Source organism: Hibiscus syriacus, unplaced genomic scaffold (genome assembly GCF_006381635.1).
Source record: "Hibiscus syriacus cultivar Baekdansim isolate YM2019G1 unplaced genomic scaffold, ASM638163v2 tig00112159_pilon, whole genome shotgun sequence".
Taxonomy (NCBI): Eukaryota; Viridiplantae; Streptophyta; class Magnoliopsida; order Malvales; family Malvaceae; genus Hibiscus; species Hibiscus syriacus.
Window position 1 is genome coordinate 2,069,348 of NW_024063263.1, and position 25,481 is coordinate 2,094,828.

At 34.0% G+C, this 25,481-nt stretch overlaps 3 pseudogenes; all 3 read left to right on the forward strand.

Annotated features, from left to right (window-relative positions):
- Positions 1–497: 497 nt before the first annotated feature.
- On the forward strand, positions 498–3,804 carry LOC120175057 (annotated as a pseudogene).
- Positions 3,805–5,230: 1,426 nt separating this feature from the next.
- LOC120175204 lies at positions 5,231–6,465 on the forward strand (annotated as a pseudogene).
- A 3,776-nt stretch (positions 6,466–10,241) lies between these two features.
- Positions 10,242–12,363, forward strand: LOC120175058 (annotated as a pseudogene).
- The last annotated feature ends 13,118 nt before the right edge of the window (positions 12,364–25,481 follow it).

Consider the following 25,481-nt stretch of genomic DNA (forward strand, 5'->3'; position numbering starts at 1 on the left):
AAGTACCAATTTTGGGCGTTGTAGGGTGCTAATCATTCCCTAAACGTAACCGACCACGAATCTTTTTTTATTATTAAAAAGAACGAATTTTTGGTTATAAACGCAGATCAGTTCAATTTTTTAATTGATGTTTTCTTAAAACTCTTTTAAAAAAATAATTTTTAGGTATTCGACCTACCTGACCCAAAAAGGTCGATAGCGGCTCCCAAATTATTTTCAAAAACTATTTATTCACATCAATTTTTTCGCCAAATAAATTTTTCCACCAAATAAATTTTTCCGCCAAATAAATTTTTCGTATCCGGACAAAAAAAAAACAGTTACGACACCAACAAAACATTAACCTCCTCGAAAATAAACCAACACAAATAGAGTGATCTCAGTGGTTTGACCCTCCCAGTCCGAAGCAAAAGTCTGAAAGCAGAGGAGAGACGCAGGGCAGCAGTCCAAAACACCAAATCAAAACACTGCAGAAAAGCACAGAAAGCAAGCAAAAGGAAATGGCTTTAAGTGGATTCGGATGCTTAAAGATTCAAGAGCGTCTCTTGAGCAGAACAGTATGCGGTGCGTTTCTCACCCCCAGGAATCCGCCCTCTTCCGCCGCCATTTCTCCCCGCAGGTCAACCGCTCTCTCTTTTTCCTCCTCCTTCCAATTCCAAGGTAATCTCTCTCCTCTCTCTCTCTCTTCTCTCTCTCTCTCTCTCTCTCTCTCTCTCTCTCTCGAATTTCATTTCCTTTTGATACCTCAATTAAAATTTGAATCTCAGTTTGTTTAAAGTTGTTTTAGAACTCTGGATCTTGTCATCCTTGATTTACGAGGTTAGGAATTTTTAGAACTTGTTTTCGGAATTAGGGGAAAACTTCACTCTTCAGTGCTAAGAAACAAAATGCAATGAGAAGTGGATTCAGATTTATAATTTCTTAGTGATTGAAGTTAGCTCAGCTAGATAGAAGTACATAATTGGTTCCGAAGTTTATTGATTGTTTTCTTTTAAACTCGTTTTATTAGCATTTGTTTCGGATTTTTTGGATATAATTAGTGATATATTTGAATATATTTGATGAAATCAGGATTTGTGGTGAATGAAGCAGAGCTCCTCCTCTGTACAATCAGCGGCAGTACGCCATTTGGAAGGGTCCGTTACCAAAGCTCAAGGCCTTCGCTTTGCTGTGGTCAGTTTTACCTTCAATTGCTATCTGCAAGTACAAAGCCAAAGATCGAATACGCCTTCTATTTCATTTTTTTATGTTTGTTTGATTCCATACTATTATTACTATGTTGATTTTTTATTACATTTTCAAAGGTTGTCGCCCGTTTCAATGAGATTGTGACAAAGCTGCTACTGGAGGGAGCTCTGGAGACTTTCCGCAAGTATTCAGTTAATGAAGAAGACATTGATGTGTGTACAACCACTAACCAGCCTCCTACTTTTATGCTAAATGAAAGCCTTCTTAATATAATTATATAACATATCTCTATCTCGGATTACATGCCTGGTTTTCCTTGTAATTTATCTACACACCTGTGCTTTCTTTGCTACTCCCGCTGCAAATGATAGCAATTGTTTTGACTTATTCAGTTCAAAAGACTAGGATATAGGGGTAGGATATTTCTAAGCCCGCATTTGATGGCATCACTATCGAAGTCTTTGTCTTCAATGATCCATGATTGCTCTGTATCATCTACTTGCAACTAGCCCTTTTTCAGCATATGAATCTTTTGGCCAAATCCTTTCATTAACGTTTAGCCAACTTTTAGGATGGATTGATCATTTCACCACTTTCTTATCAGGTTGTCTGGGTCCCTGGTAGTTTTGAAATTGGTGTTGCTGCAGAAAAGCTGGGCAAGTCTCGAAAGTATCATGCATTTTATGCATTGGGGCTGTGGTATGATTCTTACATGTTCCTTGGGAATTTCTCATATAACTTTTTAGCTGCTCACCGGAAGTCCTTTCTATGCTATTGCTGAGTAAATTTTGTTAATCCTGCCAACAGATAAAAGGAGATACTTCTCACTATGCCGTGGTTAATTCTGCAACATCTGGGGTGCTTTCAGCTGGCTTAAACTCAGGTCAGACCCATTTCTCTTAAAATGCTACCATGGTATTATTGTTGGCACCTCACCTATAAATTACCACAGCAAATACAATTTCATTGATCAAAAGCTATATCTCGATTTTCTTGCTTATTCAGGCAAATTCTAGACATTTTTATGCCTCAATATTTCTAGATTGGCTGAAGTTATAAGAACTTGTTTGATATGCTTACAATTCTTTTAGACTGCAAGTATACCATCTTTAGTATCTGCTCTTTTCAAACTAACTCATACTTTTCAGCATATGTTCTTAAATCTTGCGGATTTTACTCTTACCTGTCTACATAATGGTATCATAGTAATCGTTTAATCACAAAGTTCATTATTTTCTCCTAATTGTTTCAATTAGACAACACAAGGAAACACATTGCAAGATTATATTCCTTTGAAAAGTTGAAAATTACCATCCTTTCAACTGGGAGGAAAACATTTACGTGGCAGTTGTCAAAAAAGATCTGCATCGATCTCATGCCCTAAAGATACACATGGAAATAGGAATGTATATGTAGTAATAATGGATTCCCCATAGATACTTGGCTATTGGTATCTTTCCTTAGTTTTCAAATTTTTTTATTTCTTGTGATTTGAAGCTGCAGCTTATCAACTTTGCAGGTGTTCCTTGTATATTTGGTGTTTTGACTTGCGATGACATGGACCAGGTAGGAGATGGATCAAAGATCATTTGTATTAAGAACTATAGTTTTTTTGTTAAGTGTGATGTAATGTGGACAACTATAATGGGTCACCCCTCTAGCTTCTTCACATGTGAGAGGGAGAGGAAATTCTCGTTACGCTTGCATAGGTTGTGCAGACCAACTACCAAGTGACAGAGCGCGGTCTAGTGCGTATGATTTGTCATTTACTTTGGAATGGTTTCGAGATGATATTCGACTCGAGAGGGGGTGACGTTTTTATAATTAAAGAAATAAAATGACTAAGTGTGGAATTTTATGTAATTGTTTCATTTGGCATGACAACTGCAGGCATTAAATCGAGCTGGTGGTAAATCCGGGAACAAAGGTGCTGAGTGTGCTTTGACTGCGGTGAGTTGATAGTAGAGTAATGGAGTATCCTTTAATGTTTATTGTTGGCATTTGATTTTCAATTTCTTTCGATTCCAATTTAGTTATTAGGAGTGAGTGGAGGTAATGCAAATAGAGAAAGGGATTACCATTCCCTAGCTCAACGTCGCTTATAAGCGAGCCTGTCGACCCTTGTTGCAAACTTTTCCAGCACAAGGGTAGGGTTGAGACCATTCAACCAGAACCATATACGTTCCCATTTCTCAGCAACAATCTCAATCACCTTTGGTTCATCTGGGTTATTTCAGTCGTTTGATGCATGAAACGACACCCTTCATAGTATAGTATTCGAGTTACTTCAATTATTCTTACTATAAATGCTTATATTCTGAATTTCTCTTGGATTATATTGCAGATTGAGATGGCTTCCCTGTTCGAGTACCATCTTAAGTAGCGGCATCGTTATGCATTAGTGATGGGGAGCTCGATTCAATTCGACACTCCCCTCGTGTTCCTGTTGTTTCTTGGCAGTTGAGCTTCTTTTGTGTTGTAGCTGTAGGATCATTGTTGTGAAGAGTTATATTGTGGTCGATAATTGTCATCGCATCGCAGTGAACCCGTGTTTAACGTAACAAAGGGTCTAACGCTTTCTTTTATTGGACCAAGTCGCTTTCTTTTATGGCTAAACTACATCCCAAGTCACTAAATTATGAGTTAGATTACAAACAAACAATTTTTTTCTCTAAAAAATACTGTTTAGTTATCTAATTAAAATATTATTATAAACATGTTAATAGTCGTTAAAACTAAAACGAAAGTGACTTGGTCCAATAAATAATAGTTTTAGTATCCGCATTCAAAATTAATCATTAATTTAGGAATTAAATAGACTAAAATTGATAGTTTGTGTACTAAACGTGTTAAGTTTTTAACGGTGGGTACTAAAATAAACAAAAACTAAATGTTATGTTTGGTTTTGAAAAAAATTGAAAGTTTAGTTATTAAAACAGACAAAAAATGATAGTTTAGGTACTAAATGCATAGTTTATCTTTAAAAAATATGCACAAACCAAACAATCTCGGTGGTAAATGAATTATTGTTATTCTTGAGCGATCTATACATTACTTTAGTACATGTAACATTAATATTGAAGATTGTCGCAACTCATTAATTTCAGGTTAAAAATACAAAATTAAATACGAGTATCATATTATATAATATTAAATTTCTCATACATTAAAAAATCGTATATTTGAAATTTTTTGAAGGATCATATATCTCATTCGTATATATGTAGGCATGAATGTTGAAGTAAAATGAAAATTCTCATCCTTCATACATTGTTGTTAAATGTTTCCTTGTTTGTGAATCTTTGTTTATAATGTGTAGACATTTTTAAATGTTATCTCAGTGTTTTTATATCATTGTAATAATAATGATATCGATCGGATTAAGAATTAATCGACAGATTTTAACAATGTTATGTAATTCACACAAAAATGATGAGTTTTTTTTCACAACCAGTTGGATTAGTGGGATGAGACACTAGGTCTCTTAAGTAATGTCAGGGGTTCGAATCTTGACATTTGAGAGTGGAGCAAACTGGGTTGGGAGGTCGCTCTCGCTTCTGTAGTACTCGATCTGGATTAGTTGATCAATAGATCGAATACCAGTGATTAATACAAAAAAAATATCTTTCATCGTTTCTTCAATTAGTTAGATCTCGCGGTTAAAGTAAGTAATCTCATCAAAGGCGTGATTATAAAAGAAACTTAATCAAAACCCATTCCCTTCCCTCACACAATGAATGGATACACCCACATCAAACCTGACCCTATGAGCCTATGTGAATTCATTTCGAATGCAAAGATGTCATGTCATCATGCAAATTTGATTATATGAAAATGCAATCTCTCATGCATCCCATGCTCTTCTCTCACTCAATACCTTGAAGCCTCTCTTCCCACCTTTCTTCTTTCTTCTCACACAGCACAAAAAAGGGCTACATTGTTAGTGATTTTCATGATTCTTTTCTTTCTCTCTCTCTTTTTTCCGGGTTGTTTTCGGTTTCGTCGTCGTGAATTCCCCGGGTTTTTGATTCGACAGATAAAGATGGTTCGACCTCCTTGTTGTGACAAGCTGAAAGTGAAGAAAGGGCTATGGAGTGAAGAAGAAGATGCAAAGATACTTTATGTATCTAAGCATGGACTGGTAATTGGACTGCTGTTCCGAAAAAAGCAGGTTGAAATTTACCGTTGGTCTGTAATTTTTTTTACTTTGGTAGTTTTTTTTCTTTGTTCCTTTTTACCTATGGGACCTCATGCCATGTGTGAATGTGGTTCCCAGGGCTTAGGAGATGCGGGAAAAGTTGTCGACTCCGATGGACGAATTATTACGACCGGATCTTAAACGCGAAAGCTTCACTCCCCAGGAGGAAGAGTTGATCATCCGGCTTCACGCTGCGATCGGCAGCAGGTAATGTCGATTCCGGAACATTTTCATGTATGCTGTGGTAATGCTGCGGCTCGGTGTAAGTGCCGGATACATGTACTGTCTTTATGTTTGTGTGTCTGTTTTTTTTTTTTTTTGGTTGTGGTTCCAGGTGGTCATCATAGCCCAACAGCTTCCCGGAAGAACAGACAATGATGTCAAAAATTACTGGAACACTAAGCTGAAGAAGAAACTTTCGGAGATGGGGATCGATCCGGTTACTCACAAGCCTTTTTCTCAAATCCTAGCCGATTACGGGAACATCGGCGGCCTCCCGAAGTCGAGAACTGAAATCGGTTCCCTCAACCGAGACATGAAGAATACGTTCATGATAAAACCGGAGCCTTATCAACCACAACCACCAACATCAGCAACACATGGATTTACCAGCATCAACAATAACCAACTGACACACATGGCAGCAGCCCCCGGGATCGAACCGATCTTCACGAACAACAACGTAACCATGGCGCTGCTGTGCTGCTGATTGTGACTCCCTGGACCTTCTTTCTCAGCTTCAAGCCATAAAAATTGTGACCGAGGCCTCGAACTATGCCGGTTACCAACTCGTCTCGCCCATGTTCCCTAATTATTACTCGTTGTCGTCGTCGCCGTCGTCGTCTTCCACTACATCTTCCTCCACTTGTTCCACCGCGGCGCAAGAGAAAACCGGCCTCGCCTTCAGCTGGCGCGATTTCATCCTCAACGAAGCGTTCCTACCGCCTCAAGTACCCGAATCTGATGACACTGCACTGCAAAATCACAGAAGCAACAACACTAGTGTCCAACACATGGACACTAACAACAATGACAACGACGACAACGGAATCGTTCCGGGAACCGGGAGCGACCGCTAAGCTATGGTTTTCAAGCATCATCGTCATCAACTGAAAGTCATTTGTGGCAGCCATGCTTGATCAAGAAAAGGAGATGCTCTCAGAGTTGCAAATCTTTGGAAGATCCTTGTTTAACTTTCAGTAGGTCCATTATATATATCAAATTATATAAGTAAGAATAATTGAAATATGAATAAAAACTTTAGTTACGTGTACTCACCAAGTATTTGTTTCCATGTTAAGGCTTATGAAGAATCTATGTTGCAACACTGTGATTTTAACTGAGGACTTTGTTATAAGTTGTACTTTGCATTAGTTCATTTTAGTCTCTGATTCTTTTATTCATAATAGTCCTTGACTAATTAGGTTTTTATTAGCATAACGCCAATAGAATACGTCTAGCATTTAATTAAATAATCACTTGATAACCACTTTTTTAGAAACACGTTAACCCTCTACATTTCATGTTGGGTCAAAATGGACACTTCTAGATGAAAACCATTAGTCAACGCCTTGAGATGACGTGAAAATCATACATGACGTCTTAAGGTTTATTGTTTGCGGGTCTATTTTAAGCAAAATGAAATTTGACAATTAACGCTTTAAAAAAAAAGAATCAAAGTAACTATTCAATCAAATATTAAAGGTATTCATTTGACATAACGCCTTGATAATTTAAGTTATTTAATAATTAACTTTAAATAAAAAATGACTATAAGGTCGTTATTTATAATTATAGATCAAATTGATAAATAATACAATATTTAAGACTAAATATGTTGTCATATCAATTAAACTAGATTAATCAATTGAAAAAAAGCGATTTTTTAATTATCTATCTCTTAATATTTAGAGCATGATTTACTAATTCGATCTACGGATGATAATTTAATCTGAAGTCACAATTTTGATATGATCCAACTTAATAGGGTCGTGTTATTTATTCAAAATGACTTTGGGTCGGATTTATATAGGATTAGGCCAAATCGGGTAAGGGTAATTATATAGGATTATAATTAAATAAATTTCTATCTATAGATTTGTATCATATGATATTTTAATTTTTTAAAGCTTGATGATTATAGTCTTCTAATTATGCATAAAAATGATTAATTAAATAGTTACGTAAAAATTATAGTTAGTTATATTAATTATCATTAAATTTATTGATATGATGGCATCAAGTGATTGGATTAAGAACAAAAAACTATTAAAAATTATTAAAAAAAATTTAAAAATCTAAAAAGTATACAAAAAATCATTTTCACTTACACATGACTCATTCAATTTTCTATAATTTTAAAATTAAAAAAAAAAACATTTAAGTTTATTTATATTTGTACAAATTAAGCGATACTATTGATTAATGAATCGTTGTTATCTTTAAGATTTCGTATTCGATCACTGGTCTATAGCGTATAAACATTCATTATCAAAGAATTGAGAGTCATTGAATATTCAAACAGTATATAAATAGTTGAGAGTATAAACATTCATTATCAAATTTATATAAATAGAAAATATTTAAAATACAGTAAATGAAATAGTACAATATAAACATTCATTGTCAAGTATTTAAGGTTTTTTATATTTGAATAAAAATAAATAATTTATATATATATATTTGAATAATTTATAATAATTACAATATATTATCTATTAAAAAATATTTATTAACCAACGATAACTAGGGTTGGAAACGAGTTAGGTTAGGGTTAGATTTTTTGACAACCCGACCCGACACAACATATGTATCCCAACCCGAATCCGACGACCGAAAAATATATATCCTCAATCCGTCTCTGACTCGACCCAATTTTTTTGAGTACAAATATGACCAACCTGAACAGGTATAAATTAAGGATTTAATTAATAATATTTATTAAAGAAATTAGTTATTATCATCGGGTCGGGTCAGAGATTTTCCATCTCCATCCAAACTGACCCAAATCTGAATTTTTTTAAACAAATCCGACCCTATCAAATCAAGTCAAAACACTTCGGATTCGGGTTAAATTGTGATCCCTAACAATAAGGCATACACTTTACAATTGTTTAAACCTAAAACCTCTAAGTAAAATAACAATCTCTTTAACACTAATGAATTCAATACAATTTATATTTTTATTGAAAAAATTATACATCACATATAATTACTCATAACATATAAAATTATATAATAAATAAAATGAAAAATAAATATTTTATATTTAATGAAAAAAAATACATAATTTGTGTGGCGTTCAAATAACGCAGGGAGCATATTCCAGTCAGCCATTCATCATCACCAATTAGGATTATCATTAAAAATCAACGGTTCAACGGACCCACATCTTCGTAAAGGAATACCGATAAATTGAGGGTAAATACAAATTAACAATTGAACTTTACTCTCTTCATATTTCATCATTATACTTTAAATATTTCAATTTTCTCATTAAACTTAGTACATTGAGTTTTTTTGTCAGTCGGTCGTTTCCTCATAACATTATTATAAACCGTTTTTATATAGATGCAAACGATTTCATTTTGCTAAAAAAATATTTTTTTTCAAAATGATATTGTTTCAACGCCGTTAACTATTTAATGATATATTTAATGATGGAGTGACAAAAACATGTATCAAGTTTAGTGAAAAATCAAAAAGTTTTAACGTTCAGTGAACAAAATAGGAGAGAGGATAAAATTTATTGATGAAATTTGTAATTTACCCTAAATTTGAAACCTAAGAAACTATTTAAAAAGATTTAATGTAACCTTACCCTCTACTTTTATGACTTTCGAATTTTAGTTATTTGATAACACGCATTTAATGTTTACGAAAATATCAATTTGATCGATCACATTTTAGTTATATATTCAAACAAACTGTAGTGATAAATTCAAAAGTTTAAAGCGTGCGGGGACTGAAGTTGAATTAAAACCCTTTAAGTAAGGTCAGGAGTTCGAATCATGACGATTGCGAATAAAATAAACTAGGTTGGAAGGGTTTAAGAGTCTATACTTAACTTCATTCTAAATAGTTCTTAAATTTAAAATGGTTATATTCAATATGAAATTATGGGTTTATTTTAAAATAATTCTTAACACTTTCAAATATTTATATCGACCCTTAAACTATCAGTACCATTCTATTCTGATCATTCTGTTAATGAAGAATCAAAATGAAATAATATTAATAATTTGAATATTGATTTAAAATATTTTAAAGTTTAAGAATTAATTTAGAAAAAAAAAAGTTAGAGTTCGAAGATATATATTATACAATTGTCTCGTAATATTATAATTTTTTTCACACTATTATATACAGGTTAAATAACACATAAAAATCAATTTACAATTGATAATACTTAAATTAATAGACTCTAGTAAATTTTTTATATTCAAATGTATAATTTAATCATCAAAATCTAATTAATAACTTATACTTAAATTTAACAAAAATCAATTAATAATTCTATCAATTAGACTTTAATTTAACCAACGGGTTGGTTCAAATTATATGCAACTTGATATCGTTTAAGCAAAGTCTCTTAAGTTCGAATATTTGTGTGTGTAGAAAATTACCGCTGGAAGACTCACCCACCAAAAAGCCAGGTGTACGACCCATGTCGGTCCAGATTAGTTAGGGCTAAGCTTTGAAACTGGAGGGCAACAAAAAATAATAATTAGACTTTAATTTTAAGTCAAACACCTAGAGTAAAGAGTACAGGGACTCATATCATAATTATACCCTTCAGAAATAAAACTACAAAAAGATCTTGTACTATATATATATAATTAAAAGACGCACGTTTGCTCTACTATTTCCCCATTCTTCCTCGGCCAAATCCCAGAAAGTAAACAACAAAGAGCTGATAATGTCCGACGAAGAGCACCATTTCGAGTCCAAGGCTGACGCCGGCGCTTCCAAAACCTACCCTCAGCAAGCCGGAACCATCCGTAAGAACGGCTACATCGTTATCAAGAACCGTCCTTGCAAGGTATGATCGTTGATTTTCAACGATCTCTATGATATTATCGTAAAATGAACTCGGAATTAATTTTTTGGATTTGTTTTTTTTTTTGTAATTTGCACAGATCTGTTGCTTTTAGTGGTTGGGTAGTTGAAATCTATATCTTTCCGTTTGATTTTTTTCTTTTTTTCTTTTTTTTCTTTTGATGAACTGAAAAGTGACGTTTTTCGTTTAATGGAATTGAAAATTGATTTTGTTTTGCTTTTGTTGTAGCTTTCGTTAAAGCACCCAAAACAGTAGAGCAAACACTCAGAGTCTTTAGTATTGAGAATTTTATGATTCTTCTGATGATGAAGCAAATAAAACAACTCAGAGTCTTTAGTATTAAGAAATTTATAATTTTTGGATGATTCTTCTGATGATATGGCATGTGATAAAATTAGTGCTTTCTGTTGATTTGCACCCTATGATTGTTATTTGGATTTTAGTTTTATTGTAACTTTTGGTAACTTTTGGTAAATCAAAAAGGAGTTTTATTTATTTATTTATTTGGAGGGGGGGACAAAAACAAACGACTCAGAGCCTTTGTTATTAAGAATTTATGATTTTTGAATGATTCTTCTGATGATGAGCAAACTGATGATATGGCATACAATAATTTAGTGTTGACTGTTGATTTGGACCCTATGATTGTTATTTAGATTTGGGTGCATAATGGTTTGCAAATTTAGCTAACTTGGTTTTTCAATTGAATGGGGAATTTAACAGGTTGTTGAAGTTCCACCTCCAAGACCGGGAAGCATGGACATGCTAAGTGTCATTTTGTCGCAATCGACATCTTCACTGCTAAGAAGCTTGAAGATATTGTTCCTTCTTCCCACAATTGTGATGTATGGATTGTTCTCATTCTGGTTTTTAACTTTAATCTGTCATGCAATTGGATTGTGTTAATGAATAATTTGTTTGTTTCTATAGGTTCCGCATGTCAATCGTACTGATACCAGTTGATTGACATTTCTGAGGATGGATTTGTAAGTTCTTTTTTGCCTACTTTTGTTTCATGTTCCTTTTATTTTGTGTCTGTGTGTGGTTTCTTCTAAACTAGTTAAATATTTCAGGTGAGCTTGCTCACTGATAGCGGAGACACTAAGGATGATCTGAGGCTCCCAACTGATGAGAGCTTGTTGAAACAGGTCAACTATCTTTTGACTTGTGTTTTTTGTATGGTTCCTTTTCAATGAAGTATCTTTCGACTCCTTTGTTCTTTTTAAGGTTAGAAGAAACCTACTATACTATATTTTGTTAGTGCAGTGCAATTTGGCCCCCTTTAACCACATGAGGGAGGCTTTTGCCATTGTGAATTTCGAGTAGTTTTATTTAAAAAACAAGTTTTATGTTTTACTGATTTCAAACTTATCTTCTTTTGATTTCCCAGCCTCTTGACACAGGCATCCTGATTGAACCCCGAATTCCATTAGGCGTTTATAATCCTTTTAGCATGTTTGAACTGGCTGAATTGCACTATGTACTTATACGCTTTCATTTCACTTTTGTACTGTGTACGTATACGCTTGCATTTCTCTTTTGCACTGTACTTATATGCTTGCATCTATTTTTTACTGTGTATTTAACACGGTTGCATTAATACCTCTGCATACCGGTAGGAACTATCATCCGATAATACCTTTTTTTTCTTGACTGCAGATCAAGGACGGTTTTGCCGAGGGAAAAGACCTTGTGGTCTCTGTTATGTCCGCAATGGGGGAGGAGCAGATTTGTGCGCTCAAGGACATTGGTCCAAAGTAGTTTAAGATTGATGATTTGCTGCCTGTTATTGCATAACTTAAATTTAAAAATAGTTTGCCTCTCCAAGACTTGGGAGTATAAATGCTTTTCGGATCGTCTTTTTTATGTTCGGTATGGATATGAAAAAACACCATTAATAGTTATTTGTTGTGCTGTGTTAAAACCGTTTCTCTTTTACAGGCCTCGGTTTTCATCTATGTTGCTTCGATTCTTCGTTTTGCTTGAAGTAGGTAACCTATTCTACCGACGGCTTTTCCTTTTCTGTCGAATCCGTTGTTCGACACTCGTATATATGTCGGTGCCATCTTTTAAATATATGAAAAACTAGTTGAGCATGTTGGGATGCATCTATCTGAAATCTGATGCTCGGAAGAGTTGACGTGGATGGTGATATATTGATACAATAGGAGAATTGTTTTAACCTTAGGCTGCGATCGACCGTGCGGCTGGCCGCCATTGATCGTCCCTTGACGGAAAATAAACACCTTTTATAATATCGATTTGTGTAGCCAAAAATTAGAAAGGTTAATGTCATTTTATTTAGGCAGAAGGGTAATAAGGCACTCGTACTTTTAAAAAAAATCGATGTGGCCTGTAATTTTTTTTTTCATCTAATGTGACCCTTTAAGTCAGAAAAAAAACCTCTGAGGAGTTCTTTGACTAACGTTTTTCGTCGTTGATTAACAACTCTGTTATTTTGTGTTGACGTGACACGTTAAATAGTTCAACGTTTTATTTTTTCTCTCTCAATCTGGTCCTTAAACTCAAGAAAATAACTCAATTTGGCCTTATTATTTTTTCTCTTCTATTTTGGTCATTAAACTTTAAAAATTTTTAATTTAATCACTAAACTTTTGATTTACTCATGTTTTAATCATCATGATTTATTTTATTAATATTCATATATGATGTGACATTTATTATTCTTATTGTTTTTAATATATAATTAAAATAATATTAATTAAATGAAAATTTTAAAATTATATTAAAACAACAAAAATATTTTCAAAATTATAATTAAATTAAAAAATATTCTGATTGCTTTATATATTTTCAAATCTTCACTCTCCTCCTTTATCCTCTCATTTTATTTTTCTTCCTTTTCAATCAAAGATTTCTTTTTTTTTTCTTTCATTACCCGATCAAGTAGCTTTTTCCTAGTATTTTTAAAAAAATTTATAAGTTCAATATGGGTTCACTGAATGTAATGAAAAAAAATATTTGGTTGAAAAGAAAAAATGTCACATCATACATAAATATTAATAAAATAAATCATGATGATTAAAACATGAGTAATTTAAAAGTTGAGTGGTTAAATTGAAAACTTTTAAAGTTTAATGACCAACATAGAAGAGAAAAAATACGAGGGTTGTCGCGACCGTCTTTCGGTTGGACCCGGAATTGGGTTTCGACTTGAATTGATTGGGTTAGAGTCGTCACCAATCATTTTAAAACAATATTTAGGTGGGTCGGACACCATCTTACCTGATCTGCATTGTACCAGAAACATGTCAGGTTCGGGAGTCAGTTCGATATCAATTAATTTGTCGGTTGTCTTTAATTGTAAAAAATAATAATTTAAATTAAAAATTCGATTTGAATTGTTTACCTTGGATCTGGTTGGAAATCTAAAAAAAGTAAAAAAATGTTAAAAATAATAATAACAATAAATAAAAATTAAATACATCCAAAAATACGATAATATTAAATAAATAAATAAAATACCAAAATAATAAATCAAAAAAGAAAGAAGAAAAAAGGAAAAATATGAGATAAAAAATAACAATATAACAATAATAAAACAAACAAAGAGAGATAAAATAATAATGAAATACGATAAAACAAACCAAAATAAATTTGGAATAAAATAAAATTAAGTAAAAAATTAAATATTGAAAAATGAAACAATTGTTATGAAAAAAATTAACAAATACGAAAAATATATATATATACATATATAAATAAATAAATAAATAAATAAATAATAAAAGGAATAAAAGATTTAAAGTACCGAAACATCAAAAACAAATATTTAAAGGACTAAAATGAAACACATGTATAATATGGTGCCAAACTTAAAAGAAAAATAAAGCTAACATGTGATTAATAATAAGTCAAATGACCAATTGAAAGAAACGAAAACATGGCTCCATCGCTACAAATGGGAACTCTTAAATGACTCATGCTCTAATTAGCCCAAAAACTTCTATGAAACTCACAGAAACCCTTATTTCACACGTGATTTCATTTAACTTTTCTGTGCTTTCTCCTCCTCTTGGTTTTCTTCACTATGGCGCCTCTCCACCCTCGTTTTTGCGTCAAAGAAGATCCAAACGACATGAGAAAGGTCGAAGAAGCTTCGTCGGGAAATGGGTATCTCTCAGGTAAAGAAACGAACCCTTATTTGATTATAAATCTCGGTATTTTTGAACATGCAAAATAAAATGAAAAATAACGTTTGTAAAAATGGAGGATACCTTGAAAGTTATTTTTTCTTCGTTCGAATGTTACAAAACTTCTCTCGAATTTCAACTCGCGTATTTTCAGCGATTTTCGTGGTAAAAAACTCCCCCCTCAATCGTTGATTACATCTTATTTATAGGTAAAATAATCCTATTTTTAGACTCTGTTTTTGAGTCATAGCCGAACTAAACTACCCATGTTTGTTGCTTTTCTTGTTGGTGGGTTGTTTGTTGGTTGTTTTCTTATGCCGAACGAATCGGGATGGCTATTGGTGGAGCATGAGGAGTCGTGGCTTGAAGATGCGGCTGGATGAGATGCGTGAGTGGCGAGGAGACTGTTGCGGCGCATAAGAGAAAAATTTGAAACCCTAATATTCTCTAGTGTCTCAAACCGGGTCAGGTTTCCAGGAGAGCGGGTCGAGCTGCTCCAACGGGTCGTAGACTTTGGGTCACTGCCGGTGGGCTTCTGCACATGCGAGCTTGTGTAAGGGGTTTTGAACACATGCGTTTTGGGCTGCACAAAATGAAGCATGTAGTTAATAAATAATATTTATTATATGATATGTATACACGTGGTCAAAAAAGTGTCTACCTGCCCCTCTTTAACAGGGATAGGGCAAAGATTAAAAGACACTTTTCGTTCGATAGAGTTGAAAATTGAATATGAAAGAATAACTCCCTGTCGAATTGTGTTGTGGATGACTCCTCCGTCGTGAAGTCGAGTCCACCTTGAAATGACATGAATGAAGTCGTAGTTCGGAATCAAGATATGGCTTCAAATTGCAGTCCACCTCGGTCTTCTTTTGTTTAAGATCTAGGTTGGAAAATTCGACTGGAATGTAGTTCCTTGACTCTACCATGTGGTTGATAAGCCCTCGAGCTGAATAGAATCGAACTCGAAGGGTCTTCGTTGATAGATAGTTTTTCTCGACTTAAGTTATGCTGTCGGGAAACAGTTTTTTATTACTGAGGCACAGTTAACCCGGGTCTTCTTCTCGACTTGAAAACCTCGATTACAATCGGACAGTAGTGTGATTGAGGTGTCATCGAGCTAAATGGAACCGAACTCGACAATTATTGACAAATAACCCTTCTTGCCTTGAGTTATGTTGTAAGCTTGATTTGCCTCTGAGTTGAATATAATCGAACTCGAAGGTCTTTAGCAGATTGCCCTTCTCGACTTAAGTTATGATGCAAATGATGTACCTTGGAGCTGAGCGTAGTCGAACTCGCAGGTCTTTGTTGATAGATAACCCTTCTAGCCTTGAGTTATGCTGTAAATGATGTGCCCTCGAAGCTGAGTGTAATCGAACTCGGGGTCTTTGGCAGATAACCCTTTTCGACTTAAGTTATACTGCAAATGATATTCCTTGAAGCTGAGCATAGTCGAACTCGAGGGTCTTTGGCAGATAGCCCTTCTCGACTTAAGCTATGTTGTAAATGATGTGCCTTAGAGATGAGCGTAGTCGAACTCGAAGGTATTTGGTTGGCAGATAACCCTTCTTGACTTAAGTTATGTTGCAAATGATATGCCTTGGAGCTGAGCATAGTCGAACTCGAAGGTCTTTTCTTGACATATAACCCTCTTAGCCTTGAGTTATGTTGTAAATGATGTGCCCTCGAAGCTGAGTGTAATCGAACTCGAAGGTCTTTGGCAGATAGCCCTTCTAGCCTTGAGTTATGCTGCAAATGATGTGTCATCGAATCTGAGTGTAATCGAACTCAAAGGTCTTTGGTTGGCAGATAGCCCTTCTCGACTTAAGCTATATTACAAATGATGTGCCTTTGAGCTGAGCGTAGTCGAACTCGAAGGTCTTTCGGTAACAGATAACCATTCTATCCTTGAGTTATGTTGTAAATGATGTTCCCTCGAAGCTGAGTGTAATCGAACTCGAGGGTCTTTGGCAGATAGCCCTCATCGACTTAAGCTATGCTGCAAATGATGTGCCTTGGAGCTGAGCGTAGTCGAACTCGAAGGTCTTTGTTGGCAGATAACCCTTCTAGTCTTGAGTTATGCTGCAAATGTTGTCTTTAAAAAAATGGCTTACCTTCACAGGTCTAAGTCAGTCATAGTTCTTCAGGTGGTTCCTCTGAGCGGGTCTGAACCAAGTGAGATGATCTTTGAATGACTCCCTTTTACGGGAAAGCCCACTGATAAATTATGACAACCGGATATCTTCTATTGTGGAAATGAAATCTGGTTTGAAGACATTAACTAGAAACATATTGTTTATTGTTGAGCTGAGCTGCTGAACTAGATTTGTTTTGAATTGGTTCTCGAACCTATCTGAAATTGATTCTGAGATTTGTAGATATGTCAAGTCGGTTGAGGTGTAGCTTCTCACTGTTGAGTTAAGCAACCATCATCAATCTTTAAAGGCGCTTGCGAATCGAGTATCCTTCATCCTAAAGTCAAAACTTTAACTCTAAAAGCTGCCAATCTGGTCCATGGAATCGATCGTGTCCCATTCTCTTTTCATGCTTTGGCTTTACAGACCTTTCATAACTGAGACTTTTCTGTTTGAAAATGTTTTTCTCATTTTTCTTGTTTTAGGAGGGAAAATGATAAAAATGTTGTAAAATATTGCTCCTTAATTGAATCAAATTGTAAACATGAGTTCAAAGTATATCAAAGGAATCAATAGCTCTTTTAATGCTTTCAGAGTTATAGCTCTTTGACAAATGTTCAAATGGATGAGTTGACTTTAGGTTGACCTAAGGTTTCATAAATGAAAAGGTCATTTTTCGGTTGTTACAACATGCTTTTCTTTGGCTTGGCATTTTAATTGGATGCGGACAAAATGACGCAACTAGCATTATCAATTACTAGACCCTCTATTTTGGTTCTCTGAAATCTTTCATTTGTTCAAGCTTTGTATGCTCTTCTAACAAAGGCCGTGCAAAAATATCGGTCTAAAAATGAAATTCTTGAGTGCTCGTGTGAAATTGACTATAACAGGTGTTCCTTAACTCCCTTAGTCCATCATTACCGAATATTTCTTGTTTAGATAAATTTGATTTAATTTACCGTTATCTGGCTAGCTGAATCCATAAAGCAGGGGCGTTTAAACGATTGCTTTAGATGGACAACTTAACATTATAATCACTTTTATCAAGTTAACTGAAGGGTTCATCTCATCACGAAGTCTTCGACCGGACAATAGCAGTGGAGCAAACACCGAATTGCCAAGTGTTCGAGCAATGTTATGGTTTGAATGTAATCTATTCATAAGGCCAGGGCTTTCAAGTTTCCTCTATAACCAATTGCCTTAGTGGAATAGCTCAGCTTTACAGATTTAATTTCTTAAGATTGTCAAGAAGAACCTGTTATAGTCTAGGTGTTGTTAAAAGTCAAAAATTTCATATTTAGAGTTCAATTTTTCAAACAACTGACCTAAACTAGATTCACCTACTTGATTATTCCATCTGTGAAGACCAGGATCATCACTGAACGTCTTAAATAAATAAATAAAAAGCATAGTAATGTCATATGCAAAAGGATGCCCCATATTGTCCGCACCTTATGAAAGGAAAATGTTATATTGGTTAATTGCAAGAGCATAGTACGGTGTTTACGAGTATATTCTGGGTAAGGTCAAGGTCCTTGTTTTAAACCATGTTACTTTGTCAAAGATCTGTAACATAGAAACATTTACAGAGTTTCTTAATTCAGTTGATATTCAAAGAATTTCCAGTTGTAAAGTTGATTCAATGCTCCGCATAAATTCATTGAAATATCCAAAGAAAGTTCAAAAACAAGTTCCAAACATGAGAAAGTTAAAAAAAACAAATTCAAACAAGACGCCTCAAAATTGAATAAGGCCTTATCAGGATGCCCCATTTGCCATGAATATTTCTACTTTGGGAGTGTCATCGCTTTCATCATAAAATTACAACTCTTTTTTGTCCATCATTAGCTGGATCAAGGCTCTAAATTTGGCACATTCTTGTACATCATGTCCATCTTCATTATGATAATAGCAATGATTGCCTCCTTTGGGATCTGATGTGCTAAGATATGGTGCAAGAAACCCCGCATTTATCATTTGCCTCCATACCCAAGCAAGAGGTGTCTTCACTTCGAAAACTCCGGTGTTGGCCTTTTTACCCTTTTCCTCGATGATTGCACTTTCCTTATTCTTTTGATGATTAGGTAGAGGGTTCTATACAACGTGGGGTGATTCTGAATTATTAAAATGAATCCAATCCCTGTTGCGCATCCTTTGGATAACCCTTTTAAAGGGGAGGCAATTTTCAATAGCATACCCCAGAACATCGCCATGATATTCACAGTGCGCATTTTTGTCATACCACCTGGGGTATAGGGGCTTTAGAGGTATCTCGGGATAGGGTGACACCACATATGCGTCAAACAGTTGTTGGTAGAGCTCCATGTATGTCATGGGAATGGGATCAAAATGCTCATTTTCCTTCTTTTGTTTTTGCCTAGAAGAGGGTACGGCTGCAAACGATTTTGAAATGTTGATGATCTCTCTTTCTTTCTTCTTAAATGGAGGTTTTCCACTCGTTCTACCTCCTGGTTTAATGGTAATTTCTACCCTCATTGTTTTAACCTCTTCATCAAATTTTAGAATGTGGTAACTATCCGAATTATTTTGAAGTCCTAGTAAGATTCTAGGTGAGACAACCACTTGCGGGGTAGGTGGCATGGTTACCCCTTCTGATAAGCCTGCCCCAGGAGCACTTGTCTGACGTAGGCCAGCTAATTTGGCAATGATCTGATCGACCAAGGACTCTTAGCCTTTCTTGATTGCATCTAGGGTACTATGGCTATTCTGATTTATCTTTTCTTCTAACTCTCTCTGGAGCTTTAACATCTCTTCGATCTGAGTAATTCTGGCTTCCATCTTCTTTTCGGTTTGAATGAGGATGACACGTGTCCGAAGCTTGTGGAGGTATGTCCAGTGTTTGTACCCTTCCGTTATGAAAATCTTAGTTAATGTGAATTCAATGAAAAAAAAGAAAATTATACGAAATATGCAAGAATGCATGATGCATGCAATGTTCGAGGCATTGATCCAAAAAAATGTGTCTGTTATTAGAAATAATCCTTATTGGGGACAAAAGTGTTACGTCTGAAGAGACAAAAAACTTTTTGATGGTATAGATCCCGAACAGCCACAGACAAGTTGATCCATCTTCCGTCTTTTTTTTCACCGGTTGAATATCCTGTCGAACCGTTCCAGCTTCTTTGGCTAAACTTATACAGGTAACGAGCTGCTTGCCCAAAAAAAAGGTCTCGAAGGACTGCATCTTTAACTTTCACTCTCTGTCGAGCTTGTTCCTAACGAAAGCGCCATTGTAGCCCTCCATCAATAGGAACTATCTGAAGTTTATTTGTTTTTTTCTTGAATTCGTCAGCAATAGCATCCAGCTCAGCTAGGGTTTCGCAATCTTGTTCTCGTAGTCTTCGAAATGACTCTCCGAGTTAGCAACATTTTCCTTGTCTTGCCCCTGCAACCTTTGCCCCTGAGTATTCTTTGACCACGGATGGACTTCTAAGCTTTTCATATCTTTGTATTATAACCCCTTTATCCATTAATGCAGATTATTCATGTTTAACAAACACATTTTTTTGGATCAACACCTTTTTTAAATGATGCGAATGATGAAAAAAAAATAGAAAAATAAAATAAAATAAAAAGAGTCTGTGAGGTAAATCAAAACAATAATAAAAATGAAAAATTATATCCCACATGATATCTACCCCACATGCTTATTGTTCCTACCCGGACATGATTTATATCTCGCATGCTAATTTCAAACAAATACGCATATTTGTCTAGTTCGCACGCTTCGAACAGAAAGTAAAGTAGGAAACAAAGCAGCCTAGGGTTTGGAATGAGGTTTTGGGGTGGGCTCTAATTCCATGTACTCTCCCAGTTTAGGTTCTAAAAAAGGTACCCAAGTTCTCATTGCTGGTGCCCCCTTGGGCTTGTTAGACCCTTAGTCCTAAGCCCATTACAAACTTACGTGAACTAAGTTAAACTCGAGAGGAAATATTCCCTTATGCCCGCACGATGAATAAATTCACACGAAGGCGTCGCTTTCACCCCCACTTAAATAGGGTTTGAAGCTCGGATATAGAGCATGAGATAAAAAAAAAATCAAAAATTTGAAATCATTGAAAAATGTTAGTATAACTATTTATTTGAAAGAAATCAAAGGTAAATAATTGGAATCGAATAAATAAATTAAAATTAAAATTTATTATTTTCGCATAAAAAGACAACCGAAAATTAATTCTGGCTTGACTCTCTTACCTGTCCCCAACGGAGTCGCCAAGCTGTCACGACTGTCTTTCGGTTGGACCTGGAATTGGGCTTCGACTTGAATTGATTGGGTTAGAGTCGCCACCGATCATTTTAAAACAATATTTAGGTGGGTCGGACACCATCTTACCTGATCTGTATTGTACCAGAAACGTGTCGGGTTCGGGAGTCGGTTACGGTCAAGGAATGATTAACACCCTTGAACCACCCTTTCGGTATCAATTAATTTGTCGGTTGTCTTTAATTGCAAAAATTAATAATTTAAATTAAAAATTCGATTTGAATTATTTACCTTGGATCGGGTTGGAAATCTAAAAAAAAGTCAAAAATGTTAAAAATAATAATAACAATAAATAAAAATTAAATACATCCAAAAAAATGATAATATTAAATAAATAAATAAATACCAAAATAATAAATCAAAAAGAAAGAGAAAAAAAGGAAAAATATGAGATAAAAAATAACAATATAATAATAAAAAACAAAGAGAGATAAAAAATAATAATGAAAATACGATAAAACAAACCAATATAAATTAGGAATAAAAATAAAAATAAATAAAAAATGAAATATTGAAAAATGAAAAATGAAAAATGAAACAATTGTTATGAAAAAAAAAATTAACAAATAAGAAATATATATATATATATATATACATATATAAATAAATAAATAAATAAATAAAAGATTTAAAGTACCGAAATATCAAAAACAAATATTTAAAGGACTAAAATGAAACACATGTATAATATGGTGCCAAACTTAAAAGAAAAATAAAGCTAACATGTGATTAATAATAAAGTCAAATGACCAAATTGAAAGAAATGAAAACATGGCTCCATCGCTACAAATGGGGAACTCTTAAATGACTCATGCTCTAATTAGCCCAAAACTTCTATGAAAATAAAAAAAACCCTTATTTCACGCGTGATTTCATTTAACTTTCATGTGCTTTCTCCTCCTCTTTGGTTTTCTTCACTACGGCGCCTCTCCACCCTCGTTTTTACGTCAGAGAAGATCCAAACGACATGAGAAAGGTCGAAGAAGCTTCGTCGGGAAATGAGTATCTCTCAGGTAAAGAACCGAACCCTTATTTGATTATGAATCTCGGTATTTTTGAACATGCAAAATAAAATGAAAAATAACGTTTGTAAAAATGGAGGATACCTTGAAAGTTATTTTTTTCTTTGTTAGAATTTTACAAAGCTTCTCTCGAATTTCAACTCGCGTATTTCTCAGTGATTTTCGTGTATAAAAACTCCCCCTCAATCGTTGATTACATCTTTATTTATAGGTAAAATAATCCTATTTTTAGACTCTATTTTTGAGTCATAGCCGAACTAAACTACCCATGTTTGTTGCTTTTTTTGTTGGTAGGTTGTTTATTGGTTGCTTCCTTGCGTCGGACGAATCGGGATGGCCGTTGGTGGAGCATGAGGAGTCGTGGCTTGAAGATGCGGCTGGATGAGATGCGTGAGTGGCGAGGAGACTGTTGTGGCGCAGAAGAGAAAAGTTTGAAACCCTAATCTACTCTAGGGTCTCAATTCTAGAGAGTGGGTCGAGCTGCTCCAACGGGTCGCAAACTTTGGGTCACTGCCGCTGGGCTTCTGCACAAGCGGGCTTTGTGTAAGGGGTTTTGAACACATGCGTTTTGGGCTGCACAAAATAAAGCAATGTAGTTAATAAAATAATATTAATAATTTATATGATATGTATATACGTGGTCAAAAAAGTGTCTACAAGAGTCAAATTGAGTTTTTTTTAAAATTCGTGGGACAAATTGAAAGAAAAAATTAGGAAGTTGCCATGCTAAACATGCCACGAAATTTTCGGTCAACGACAAAAAAATATTGTCCAAAGAACCATATGGAGTTTTTTTTTCTGACTTGAAGAGCCATGTTAAGTGTAAAAAAAGTAGAGTCATATTGGGTTTTTCTAAAAAGCACGAGGAGCTTAGATACCCTTTTATCTTTTATTTAAATCTCCATTCATAGGGTTGAAATTTTACAAGTAATGATTAATAATATATCTCAAGCTGTTACTTTTTCTCAAACATAATATTCATTTGACTAATATCATTGTGGATTTTACTAACAAAATTGGTTTAAGTAGTAAGAAACTTGATATTGTTTAAATAAGAACTCAAATTATTTTCGTGTATGTATAAAATTCTTGTTGAGAGACTCGCCCACTAAAACTAAGTGCATGAACTGGGTCGGTATAGATTAATTTATGTGAAACCTTAGAATTGAGAGGAGAAAAAAAGTCATTGTGGCTTTTTACAATATTTTAGAAAATTAATCATTAAATTGTATATTGGTGCATGACTGCTATTGAGTGTTTTGATGTGGCATGGGATGGGGAGGCCACAATAATGCCTTAAATAGGAGAGTTTAAAATGGGTGACAAAACCCACATGCATATTGATTTAAAAAGAAAAAAAATATATATTGTATATTTATAATTTGGGTAAATTATATAAATAGTACATAAACTATCAGTTTTAGTTTGTTTTAATACTTAAACTTTCAATTTTTTCAAAAGCATGCCTAACGTTTTAGTATTTATTTCATTTTAGTGTCCCTATTCAAAATTTAATGTTAATTTTTGAAAAAAAAAATCAAAGTTTAGGTACCAAAATGGATCAAAACTAACATTATAAGTCTAATTCGCGTTATGTTTTTAATAGTGCGGTACTAAAATGAGACAAAAACTAAACATTATGCATAATTTTTTTAAAAATTTAAAAGTTTAGATACTAAAACGAACAAAAAATTGATAGCTTAGATACTAAATGTGTAATTTACCCTTATAATTTTCACTGTTTAATTAAAGTCGAAACCTAAAATTTAATAAAAAAAAAAAAATTATGTACATGGATTAATTTTTCATAAGTTAATTTTATATTATTTTATATATTGTTAATAAATTGTATGATTACATCATCTTGGTTTTTTTAAATTTAAATTAATTAAAGTTATTATTAATAATAAGATATTACTTGATTCATTGACGATATACATAAAATATTCACTTTATTCATATTTAATAATAAGTGTTTGATGCAATAACAATTATAAAATAGTCATGAAAAATATTGAGTATTCACTCTATTCATATTTACTAATAAATTATTTTTATAGAAAATCACATATTTAAGGAATTAAAAAATCGAAAGAGTTAATAACTCGTTAATAGAATGATCAAAATGAAATGATATAAATAAGTTTAAGGATTGATACATAATGTCTCAAAGTTTCGTGATTAATTTAAAATAGGAAAAACTATACATTTAGTACATAAACTATAAGTTTTGATCCGTTTTAGTACCTAAACTTATAATTTTTTTAAAACGTAATGTTAAATTTTGTCCCGACTTTAAGTTCAGCGAGTCTCAGGTTTGTTCCCCTTGCCTCTGTGGCTAAGGTCAGTCTATGTTCTACAAAGCCATGTATATTGAAGACATATTGGTGATATGTTTTTCTTCTCCGCATATATATTTAGCTCATTATATTAGATGGAATCAGTAGTCCTTGGAATGCAAATTGCAGTATATACGTATTTGGAATACAAAAACCTGAAGGTTTTTTCCCCCAGAAACTCAAAGATGAATGCATTATAATGTGAGAAAAACTAGTGATATAGTCACATGCCTTAATAAGATAGAAAGATGCATCTTTAACAATGAAAATGACTTTGTTTTGTAGGTTAAATGCTATATGAAGCAGTTGTTATCTGGACTTGACCACTGCCATTCACGGGGTGTAATGCACTGGGACATTAAAGGATCAAATCTCCTTGTAAATAATGAAGGAATCCAAAAGATGGCTGATTTTGGTTTGGCGAACTTCTATGGTTCTGGGCGCAGGCAACCATTAACAAGTTGTGTTGTAACTTTATGGTATCGCCCCCGGAACTTTTGTTGGGTGCTACAGATTATACTGCAGCTGTGGATCTTTGGAGTGTTGGCTGTGTATTCTCTGAAATTCTCCTCGGGAAACCTATCCTGCGAGGCAGAACAGAGGTAAGCACCTTGCTAAAGTACATACCGTTTATGGGATATTTGTCTTAGTAATTTAAATTTCGAGTCTCAACAATGAATATTTATGGATCTTTTAAAAGAAACAGAAGATTGATTTCATTGGAATGACTTGTATTACTGAGATGAGCCCCTATAGAGTAATTATTTTCTCGCACACTGTGAATCAGTTTGCTGCCGAAAGATGACTGTGGAATGCCAGTCTTATGTGTTTGTTTATAGAGTATTTCTTTTGAGAATGATTCCTAGTACTACAGTACCGATCTTTGAAGTTTAATTCGAAAATTCTATACGAGAGTGTCTGATGATCATTGCTTCACTTCAACCGCTTCATTGTTTACTGGGGTCCTCAGGATAATTTCTTGTTATGGTGTTCTTGTACAGGTTGAACAATTGCATAAGATTTTCAAGCTCTGTGGATCCCCACCCGATGATTACTGGAAAAAAGCCAGACTACCTCATGCAACTATATTCAAGCCAC